The 12,692-nt window shown below is 34.8% G+C and overlaps 1 protein-coding gene across 7 annotated transcripts in view; it reads left to right on the forward strand.

The window, feature by feature from the left end:
- The window catches only part of LOC133526961 (small conductance calcium-activated potassium channel protein), a 270,058-nt gene that overhangs the window by 138,364 nt on the left and 119,002 nt on the right, over positions 1–12,692 (forward strand). The window lies entirely within an intron of this gene.

Genomic DNA, 12,692 nt, shown 5'->3' on the forward strand with positions numbered 1-12,692 from the left:
GGCATGTGATTTTCTGAATATCTTAAAAGGTATGTGAAGCGCGTTTATAGCTTTATAAACGTGTTAAGCAGCGTGTTGTTATTGTTCACACTAGCTTGAACACTCTGGGTATTGCGTTGATATCCAATGTACTGATCTATCGATAATTACTGAATGTTTTACAGTTAGGTACCTATTCGACTGTAGTTAGTTCGTAAATTTTTAAAGTTGTTTCTAAAAATCTCCAATACAGATTTAACGGGAAAAACGTTAAAAATACTACTTGAATTTAGAAGATTAAACAATGAGAGCATAAAAGACCATCCGTTACACCCGAGGCAGCCAATATGAAAGTATGTATGTATGTATAAACTCTTTATTGTACAAAACACAAAACATAAATACTTTATGGCACGGGACAGGCAGTAAAAAGGCGAACTTATCCCTTTAAGGGGTTTCTTTCAGAAAATCGAGTTTACAATAATTATTTATGATAAGTTGTACACGTACATTGTACACGCACGAAATGGGCCATTCTCCAGATTTGTTGGCTACAGTTGAGTTTAACCGGAGTCATATAATTTGGGAATGACCCACATAAAACATGAAATGTTATCGGTATCAAAATTCACAGCAATTCAACCCGGTAATTTCAATATTATAATTTTTGACTTCAGCTGCCTTTACAACAGGCCGGGAAGCTTATTCTGATTATAATAATTGGTTATGAGTTTTGACCAGATTTATTATAGATATGACCTGTTAGCTGTTCACATTCAAAAGTAATTGTTACAGTCCAGTTCAATTAAAAAAAAAAAACAACTGCTGCTTTGGATCAGCGATCCAAAAAGAATCTTGGCCTCCGAAACGAGATATAACGCCACTTGTCCTGATCCAGCGCGGTTTCGGTTGGCATTCGACGACGCAGATCCGCCTCCACGACATCACACCAGCGGTACCTGGGGCGCCCGATCGGTCGACGGCCGGTTGGTCGCCCCAAGTACGCTTCCTTGACTGCCCGATCCTCCCCCATTCTGAGTAGGTGACCGAGCCAGCGAAGTCTGTGGGATTTAGTTACGCCGATGATATTGGACTCAGCTCGATCTCGGCATTTTTCCGGATCCTCCAGGACCCATCGTCACTTCGGACAGGTCCCAGGATTTTCCTGAGCACTTTTCTTTCCGCTATCAGGAGCTGACTTTCCTCGTTTTGAGTTAGTGTCCAGGCCTCACAGCTGTACATAAGAATGACGGTTTTATAAATTCTTAATTTTGTATTTTGTAAAATAGTTCATATTCCAAATTAGTTTTTACTGTTATTACAATCATCAATTAGGTTTAGCTTAGTTTGGGCTTAGGTCGATCTGTATAAGAATGTCCCCAAGTATTAATTTTAATTATTAGATTGCTTGCGACTGTTTTCTTACTCTAATGTACTTAATTAAATTAATGTTGTCACTGTGTGTGCCAAATGCTGTTTCTCAAACTGAATAAAAGTAAAACGTCTTTTCATAAAACGCGAATTGCGCTGCATGTAGAATGTAGGTACATACTCGTAAGCCAGGTCCGTTATTTCAATGTATTATGCAAAATCTTAGAAATTGGCTTCTATGCATGGGCGCTCTGTTGCACGTTGTACGACCGAACATAAAAACATAAAGCGATAATAATATTTCATAATAAAACAACTTAATATCTACCGGAGAAAATTACCGACCACCAAAAATAATTTCTAACTAGCCTAAGACAATAAATATCTCTTCTTAAACGTGTGTTTGGATACATCTTCATCAGTTGCTTCGGATTTTGTGGTCCGCATTCCGACATTTTCTCGATACTGAATTAGCTTGAGCGAAACTAGCTATGCTTCTCAAGTTCTTCGTCTGTTTGTTAAGAAAATCGATTCGCATTCTAGGAACCCGAGCTAATACATAAAGCGCAGCAATGATGGAAACTGTACACCCAACTAAAAGGGGTGTTGAATCGACTCAACCCGGGATAATGTCCGTGAAAGCTTTCGAACGGGAATATAATATTTCGCGTGTAGTTCTTTGAATTGAAAATAGTTCAACTTCTCGTCAGAAAATTTTGTTTATGTAAAATCTGTGATGGAATTAAAAATTTAGGAGAAAATTAAAGCAAAAAAACGAGGTAACGTTTGCGTATTTCATTATTGTATAATAATGCGTATTAATTTAAATTGTAACATTACTCTCTTGCTGTAAACTACTCTCGATGGAATAACTAAATTTCTTAATAAAATTCATGATCTGGCCTTATAAGGTCATAAAGACATTATCAGAGATGGCCTGTCTAGCCTAGTGGGTAGTGTAGTAGTGACCCTGCCTATGAAGCCGATGGTCCTGGGTTCAAATCCTGGTAAGGGCATTTATTCGTCTGATGAGCATGGATATTTGTTCCTGAGTCATTTATTTATTTGGTTTCTGTGAACAAAAGCACTCTAATAATTATTACGGTAGCGCGAGTTTTTCTATATTTAATGTAATTAATGGCAAAAAGACTTTCCTGAATAGCTTTTCTTAGAAAATCGTTAAGTACCTAAACAAGTCTTGTTGTTGCTTCTACTTATAAATTACTCAGAGGTTAAGGTGCAATGAGAAAAGGTGGAGTTAATTAAAATTTATTAATGGATATATTTTTAAAGGTCCTAAAGAATATTTGTTTTAAAAGCTAGTTGTTTTATAATATGGAAACCTTCACTTTAAATTCTACTAATTTTCAGTCTTATTTTACTCTTTAAAAATGAAATCTAAGCGTCATTATTATTTTTCACGAAGCAAGATTACAATAAATTGCTACGTTGCTTCTTCGCAGATCACATATTTGGGGTAACACGTACACCTTTGAAGTGTCACGTAAGTTGAATATTAAATTTCTTGACAGACGTGTACAGATTTCCTCAAATCCAAGGACATTGGTACCGTAATTATAGTAACTGTTCAAACCTGTATTTTCTTTCTCTTGTCAAGCTGCATGTTTGAAAGTTTGTACAACTACATCATTACCATAATTACCCACATTGCATGTCGATGGGAGGCGGCGTGACCTGACTTCGATACAGATGCTTTGGATATGGGCTCTGAGGTTGTGTTTTTAGTGGAACCTTTTGAAGAAAGTCGTTGATTTTTGTTTATATATTGTTTTTAAGGACCTTTATACATTGGACATATCGGACAATACATATGTATATTAGGTTTAAGATTCTTTATTCTCACTAAGAATTTGACAATTCACTTACATGAGAACTTAAAGCTACACAAATACATTTATTTTGCATGAAATTAGCGAAAGAACTAAAAACATAGAGGGTATTTAAACACAGTAAAATAAAAACACTATATATAAAACATTATAAGATGTTTTAGTGTGTTTTTTTTTTAGTTTTTAACAATAAACTAAGAAATGCTTCTATTGTTTACACACCATCTAGAAATTTGTCAACTTTAGATTTCAACTAAGATGGTAATTTGCGTAACTGGATGTTTCTGTTTACCATGTAAGTGTATTAAAATTTGTTTAAGTTAGTTCCTAATTTGTTGTACAGCTCAGTATGTCACGACAAATTAATTATAGACAGCTGCAGAGAGAGGTGACCACCCCCTGCATACAATCATTATTAAACGCACTTAAACTGAAGGCTTATCTGATTGTAATAACAGTTTAATAAAAGTGACAGCTGACAAATCATATCTATAACAAATCCAGGTCAAAATCGTAACCGGTTATCACAATCAGAATAACTGTAAATTTGAATTGGCCTCCTATTTTCAGCTATATAGTAGATCGGTTTAACCAAGACACATCATCTTGTCCCGCCATCTTGATCCTCGTATTTAACAAATAAGCTGTTCTTCGTATCGGTTATAGAAAGTCACCGTATTCGTTCAAAATATGACGTTATTGTTTCTTCATTGAAATAAATATTCACATGTTTTTGATGGTGAAACTGATAAGTTTGGGATCTTTAAATGTAAATAAAAACATTGTACGAGACGGTACATGAGAAATTATAATGACGTCTGTCAAAAGGGGTCAATTCAATGTCAGTACAGAACTAACCACAAGCGCTAACGGTATACGAACCTTTAAGTTTACATCTATAATGTAGTGTAATAATAAATGAGTGGAAATATAGTTCATTTTCAATATATACAAATATGTTTCATTAGTGCCTTAACAAACATGATGATGTGTGTAAAAAATTTAGAATGTTTGTCAGACTGTATAACAAATGTGAAAAGAATAGTCGTAAGTGAAAAAGACAGCAGGTAAAGCAGAAAAAGTGAAGTTGTAAACACAATGAATATTAATGTTGAAAATGAAATGTAAAAAATACACATTGAGTGCTGTTTGATCGAGTGGTCAGAAATTTATATTTTTTAATTACACTAACAATGTTTTATTGATTGATTGATCAAAATCCCATACAAAATGAGACTTAACGCAAACGCGTTCGTCAAGTTTCGCTATCGAATACATTTAGGTACACTAAGGGTTTAAAAATACGCGATCGAGTAAAGCATACCATAACCTATGTATGACCTGTCAAAGTTACTGCTTTGATCGATTTTGATCAAAACATTAGGGCCTTTACTGATTGATTAATGATTAGTTTTAACTATGAACTCGCACTAAACACTTAATCAATGTGTAAACTGGGAAGTTTAGTTGTCAAGTCTACGTAGGCCTGGAACTTTGCTTAGCGACAGCTGCACTTAACGATTTCATGCACTAACGTGCTTTGTTATAGTTTATATTGTTATAGAAATCTATTTTCACAAAATAAGTTGAACATTTCACTTAAATAGAGAAGATACAAGATAGCACATAAAATATGAGTCAGCATGCAGGTAATTAACAAATTAAAATAACTAATAATTAAAACTAGAACATGTCATTCCAAAGAAATTAATGCAACAATGTTAATGCCCTATGCATATACTTAAAACTAGACATAAATAACACAAATTTCTGCAAAAAAAATAAAAATTCAAATACTTGTTATTATTGACAACAGAACTTATTACCAGATTAATATATTGGTATCTGTATTATGACATCATAGTTTCAGAACAATACGGCTATTAACTAGAAATAGGTTAAAATCGACTTGCAACATTTAATGACATTTTTTTTTTTTTTATACTACGTCGGTGGCAAACAAGCATACAGCCCGCCTGATGGTAAGCAGTCTCCGTAGCCTATGTACGCCTGCAACTCCAGATGAGTTACATGCGCGTTGCCAACCCTAGACCCGCCCCCCCACATTGAGCTCTGGCAACCTTACTCACCGGCAGGAACACAACACTATGAGTAGGGTCTAGTGTTATTTGGCTGCTGTTTTCTGTCATTGTTACAAGTAAAGTTTTTTTTTTACCACGTAGCCTGTGGAGTACTCCAAATCTAGGGGTCATACATGAAAAACCTCTGACACTCCTTTTTTGAAGAACCCCATACTTAAGTAACTGTAGTCCAAAATACTGCACGATGATCGAGAGTGGCCTAATACATTTTCAAAACCTCAGATGTAATGTTTAACATGCATGATAAAGTCGCATGATACTCAATATAATAACATGAGCATAATGTCGAAACTTTTCATTGTTCCATCCACTCACGAAAGAATGAAGGAATATAGCTCATATTTCTCGAGCGTGTAATCAAATTTTATGCGGTTCTAACCAAAAGAGAAAGATTTTAGTAAAATGTGAGTTACAGAGGGGCGCAGAAGTTTTACAGTACATAATATTGTGCTACTTTCCCGCACCCGTGCGGGAATGAGCACTTTCTGTACATATGTCGAAACACTACTATATAATATATGACTACACAAAAAAATTGTGTGAATACTATGCATAAAATTACGGTGCTTATCCACAAAATATTGACGTGCTACTCAATAAGTACTTTTTTTTTCTTTTTATACATTTGAACACTGAACTATAATTATTTTTTCATCACACCAGCTGGTGAAAGGCTTTCTTGATTGTTCAAGAACTGTGAGAAAGTAATCTGATGCAATGTTTCTTTGTGTCAACTGGTAGTTATGATTATGATTTTCAACATGATACATTTGTTTTTACTGTTACATTATAAGAACCGCTAATACTACAAATTATGACTGAATAGAAACACACATAGAAGACTTTAAAAAAAAGCACACATGATGTAAATGGCGCTCTTTGCAAAATATTTTTATATCGAAATATGGAGTATTTTTTTAAAGTTACTTTTGCTAAGTAAAATAAGCACTTTAGATATTCAAACCCGTATGAAATCATTTTAAAGATTTTAGAATAAATGCTCCTGAACACATAAATATTAAAAATAACGACTACTTATACAGAACATGTTGGATGGCTCAAATACGGGACAAGAGTTCCAAGACATGCGAGAGTGCAAGACAAATATAAACATAAATATATAAGCCTGGAAATACTGCCCAATTTTGAAAACGATGTATGTGCCAATCATTTTCACAGTGATATACGTCTCTTTAAGTGAACGAGAAGAAATAAAGTTGCTGCGCGCAGCGGAAACAAATATCCACCGTAGCGTACGCTCAGGCACTGAGCCCTAAGGCTTTTATTTGTACTGCCGCTATTAACTTTGACGGTTATTACGCAGTTCTGACACACTTTTTTGTGTCAACATGAAAAAGTTGATGAACGTATTCGGACCCTCGAAATAAAATTTTACACTCGCTTAAATCATTGACAACGCGGTGATGAGTCTTGAATTAAATAAATTAAAATGTTGGTTTAGTTCCTGTTGGCCGTGAATAATTGGCTGTTTTTTTGTACCTTAATAGCGGAATGGTAATGAAAAACTGGTCCCAATGGATCCATTACGATATTACGCGTGTGCAAGGACATGTGATATAATGTTTTGACGAAAACATTAAATTTGCAACCCCTAATTTTTGTATCATATGGTTTTTATCAATAATGAACACTTAAATAGGAATATTTTTTGTGTTAATTGCCATACAGGATAATCATTATGGGAAAAAAGCATTCGGTATTTATCAAATAAGGGACATTCAGGTATACTTTTCTGCCTAAACCACACTAGCTAAACCAAAAATATTTAAATCAAACTTGATTATTCTGGGCAAAACTTGACAGTCCTCTTGGGTAGACATGTAAAAACTATTATAATATAATAAACCGGTTTTGCCGAGGACCTAATTTAGCTTGAAATCGGGGTTGGCCGTCATGTGTGATAAGTTTGTTAAGTAAACAAAAGGTTTCAAATTATTTCAATAAGTATTCTTTTGTACTTTTCATACAAATTACACTTAAGGAAGGTATAATATTTTGATGTTATTTTTTTAATATGCTGCTATAATAAATGGACTGGCAGTAAGTTGTTTACACAGGAGTCCGAGTATTCTGAACGGATTTTTGTGAAACCTTTTGCGGTGAATTGTCAAAAGATTCAATATTGTCATTGTACACCGTAATTATATAATGATTATCTTGTTGTCTTCTGTTGTTTCTCCAATCAAACTAAAATAAAAACGTTTACCCATTATCTTTTAGTAAAGAGTAAAAAACTTAAACTTTCTTAAAACATTTTTTATCTTTGCTTTTTTGAGTTCAGCGAGCGGCAGCGGCCTTACACTATAGGTATTAGGAATACAAATATTCCCATTTCTGAACCCAAAGCTTTTCTATAAATAAACTTCAATTAACGATATGTATCCGCGCGTTCTGATTTGCGATTAATTACAAGGACACCTTGTAGGAAGTCTAATACTATACACTACTGCTGGTATATTCTATTTTATTTTATTTTCTTTATTGGGAAAAAAACAGACATAGGTAGATGATACAGAAAAGAGGATATTGGTTTTTACATTATAAGTGCAACCTACATCCTGAGACAATTCCCACTAAGATAATCGTTATAAATCGTTATTTGCCGTTATCAGCAAAACTGTTTAGCTTAGCACCCTGCGTACTTTTTTTTATATTCAAGGGTGCCAAGCAAATAGTTTTGCTGACTGGACTTGGACGGCATACTACGTTATCCTTTTCATACTTCTCTGTGTCATTTTTCCTTTTCATATTGTCGTCTCACACAGTCTGTTCATTATTTCCTTAGTCACTAATGGACTGAATATTGTAAACTGTTACTTTGTTTACTCGAGACATAATCGAATGTGCGACCTTACACAATAACGCGGTCATGGAAACAACATGCATATTTTACTGGGTGTAACTCTTGAATATTCACTACGACTTGGTTGGGCTGGCTCTCTTGGCATCACAAATCTTTGCCGCAGCCAAGAACAATAACGTTATGTCATGATTTGTTGATATGGCCTTAGGTACCTAACACGCACGATAGTTAAGCCAAAACAGTGATAATGATATTTTTTGTTTATGGTATATGTCAATAGTGTGCTAAAGATATAGTAGATTGTTAACCAAGGGATGAAAGGCACCCATTTCTATCGAGGTAGTTTGATGCTCGAACACAGTGAAACCTTTCACCCTCGGGTTTTAACTCGTTCAACAATTTACTTTTCATTTCGTATACGAGGATAGTAAAATACACGTGTATTTAAAAACGTGACTAAGTATAAACTTTTATAGTACCTATTTCAAAGTTCAAAGTTTCTTGAGGGCAACAATTAACAACACAACAACAACAACAACACAACAATTTAGGGTTTAGGGGTAACAATTTAGGTAAATGTATTGTGATTGGGGACTTAAATATTAGAATATAAATTAAAAATCCATTTAATATAAAATTTTAATTGTTTATCGTTATGTTAACGAAAAAATATACTAGGAAAGTAAAATGCTCTAGCGCAGAATCGTATCATTTTCTGCACACTGTTTAGAACAACCACTTTCGGAGCATGATAATGAAACATGGATTAAAATACTACATTTAATTCAACTGCAGTGTTACACGAAAATACAAAAGACACATAGTAACGCAATATATTATCATATAACAGTAAAGTTGTGTATTCTATTCTTCCGTTATTAGTCAAATTAGTCCAAATATTCGTCATTGAAAATCTAAAAATGTATAATATCCTGTTATTATTTCCTCGTATATATAATACTGTATATAGGTTGATAGGAATTTTCAATTACTGACATGAGCGCTACGAACATTACTGTGAATAATAATGTGAACCAAGCCAACGTTCGGGTAATAATATTGAATGATGTATTGAGATAAACCATGAAGAATCTCGTTCGATATGTGCCCTAATACGGTGCTCAGAAGAATGGGACCCGTATTATTGTAATCGCGAGTCATTTTCGCCCAAAAACCGATACCTATAATGGTCGAGGATAACGGTTTTCTGGAAATATTTTTCTTACGTTACGTTAATGTGTTTGCAGCTAATAAGCGATAAACTTGAGGAACGTGATACAGTATGAATAACTAATCTAAATTTGGAATTGATATGCATTATAGGTAAATAATGTTTTAAACCAAATTAATAGTACATTACGATACAAGTTTGAAAAGTAAGTAATTCGCAGCGAGTAGCTATAAATTAAAGTTAGTAGTTTTAAATTGACACGAGCTGCGAATTAACTTTTCACACGTGTACTGTACAGTCAGCAATAGTTGCGGATAGAATAACGCGCCAAAAGTATCTGATATTCCGTATAACTTTTTCAAATATAGATAAATTTCTAAAAGTTTCTATCAAAAGTATTTCTTTTCCTAATTGTTCTACATACAGAACCATCACATTTTGTTAAGCTGTTACAGAATGGTAGATACTTTTGGCACCTTGTTTGATCCGCTACTTTTGATGCTGAATGTACAACGTTTAACGGTAAATATGGCCCTTTAAATTTTCGATATACGCACATATAGGACTAGTTACCGCACTAGGGCAGTAAAGTAGCACCCTATGTACTGTTTTCTGAATAACAAAACTAATAATAAGACCTGGATTTATTGTAAATATCAATGGAAATAAAAGATTTGTGTTTGCAAAAGAATGTAATTATTATCTTATTCCTATTCTTTGTATCTATATATATAAAAAAAAAACTATTTGGTAGAGTCTGTGCGGAAAGAGAAGTAATGTATGGAGCCCAACACATTCCACGACTTTTCTCTTTCCATACAGACTCTAAAGTACTAAATGAACTGAAAAGCGTGAATAATGAACCACAACATTCAGCGGTTGAAAACTTTAAATTATTATTAAAAATAACCAGTCTCGTGAGCGTGACCGCTAAGTGAGGACACTTATCCAGATTGCAAAACGTTAGAGCGACTTTATAAACATTTCTCATCCTTGTTTGCATAGATGCCCCATTTTGAATAAAATTTGCATCCCGAAGCAAAACCGCAGCTTATGAGACGTTAACGATAAAAGTTACAAGCGATTTTGGCAGAGTTTTGCAAAATCATTCCTTTGCCTTCATAATGAGTTATTTGAGCGGAAAGCCGTGAATGTTTTTATGTTTCTCACGAGGAGATTTGGTATATAATCTGTCAAGTTAATAAAATTGAATTTAGGTTATGGATAATTTTCATAACCAACTTTTTTCTACGCCAAAATGTTACCAAAATGAGGGTGTGTTTCTCTTCAGAGAATCTATATAATAATACAAAGCCGGCGCGGCGGCGGAAGCGGCAGAGGCCCTCAAAAAGCGCAAATACGGGAGTCTCGACACCAACTACAACTTTGTTGCATTTGGAGTCGAGACTCTTTGTCCGTGGGGCACCGCAGCACAGGGCCTATACCGGCAATTGGCGAAACGGCTGGTGGATGGGACCGGGGATAAGAGAGCTGGCAGCTTCCTCGCCCAACGCTTGAGCATAGCGATCCAGCGAGGAAATGCTGCCAGCATCTCGGTACCTTGCCACGGGCCATTTTAGATTTAGATTTTTAGTTTTAGTTTAGTTAATTGTATTACTATATTAATATATTTTTTATTTTATTAACTTGTCTTTAAAATTGTATATGTTATTCCAATAAATTATAGTTACTATAATAATACTTACCCACACACAGAAATATAATCCTTCCCAATATCCGTCCGTTATCCGTCGTAATATCGATTCGTGTAATAGTTTTATTTCATATAACTAAATGCATCAAATTTACAATCGCCCTCGAGTAGGGAAATAGTTTTATTTTGAGATATTTCACAATTTAATGTCAAAGACAGCGAATCAATCGAAAGCCATCTCACCCCGTCTCTGGACGGCGAACAGCTGATCGGTACCGATACTCTTTATTGGTGAGCTGATGCTGTAGTGGCTCCAGCGAGGGTTTTGAGCTGTCAAATCGACAATAAACGAATTTCTGTTTATTACGACGAACGAGCTTGCGCAAACGGTCGGTATAATTGCTGGTTGCCTAGCGATAAGAACGTGTGACTTTCATCCGGAGGTCGCGGGTTCAAAGCCCGGCTCGTACCACTGAGTTTTTCGGAACTTATGTACGACATATCATTTGATATTTACCCAATAAGGCCTAGTTTACTCTCTGGGTTGGAAGGTCAGATGGCAGTCGTTTTCGTAAATACTAGTGCCTACGCCAATCCTTGGGATTAGTTGCCAAGCTCCCAAGACCTCAGGCTCCCATGAGCCGTGGCAATAAGCCGGGACAAACGCTAGGAAGATGGGAAATAATTATGGTGGTAACCGAAGACAATTAAATATTATCTTGGTATTGTTTTTCTTAACACATTCGCTACTAACGTTTTCGTAGCACAACGCTCGTAGCCGTTTCCAGCGTTTTCCCGCTTTGTAGAGGAAATCGACTACGAACAGAGAACCCGCCGAGCGGGTTCCTGGTACTCAATATGTTCTTGTGTAATAAACTGATAAGGTCACGTAAAATATATCCACACGTACAGGTGGTGATATTCAATGAACTAATCTCTCTTTAATGAACACCGTCTGGATCATTAAATGTCGCTATACCAATCTAATGACTCTGGCGTAAAATATATTATGAATATCCTTTTTAGGGTCCAGTAACTAAAAAAGCATAAACAAAACCTGAGAGTTCTCTTAAAAAATATAAAATTTATTCCCAGAATCACGAGCAACGTTGATACTACAGGAAAAAAAAAGTTTAAACAATTTCAAAATGCAATCACACTACTTTAACGAAAATTGCAGGAATAAGTGGACGTAGTTCAGCGAAAAGCATCCATCGTCATTAAAGTGTCATTCAAATGGTTTTTGATCAGTGAACGGAAATAAAACATGGAAGCATTCTAAACGCTCAATTATAGCCCAACGTAAACTACCCTAAGGTTAAAGGGTTACAAATTACTCGATTGGCAACTTCAGTTCGACCGATATGACAGTCAGTGATAGATGGCTAAATCGGTTTATAAAAATAACGTTTTTCTATAATTAAAAATGTCTTCATGTGTCGTAAATATTCACGTGAATAGAGGGGACCGAGCTCGGCAAAATCAGAGCCAGAGTATTTTTAATTTTGGGACTTAAAAAACTTACACGTCGTACGATAAGTGGTAACGTTTAGTTTGATGTCGTTTTCTGTTCATAAAGTTATGCAACATCGAGATCATTTAGTTATTAAATAGAGGTATGATTGGATTTATCTTCCTTCGAGCAAAGTTGGTCAATGTAATAATTATAACTTATATTTAAAAAAAATGTCTAATAACTCTAAATAAATGTATTTAAAAAATCACATATTTAATCTATGGA

Source organism: Cydia pomonella, chromosome 17 (genome assembly GCF_033807575.1).
Source record: "Cydia pomonella isolate Wapato2018A chromosome 17, ilCydPomo1, whole genome shotgun sequence".
NCBI classification, from domain to species: domain Eukaryota; kingdom Metazoa; phylum Arthropoda; class Insecta; order Lepidoptera; family Tortricidae; genus Cydia; species Cydia pomonella.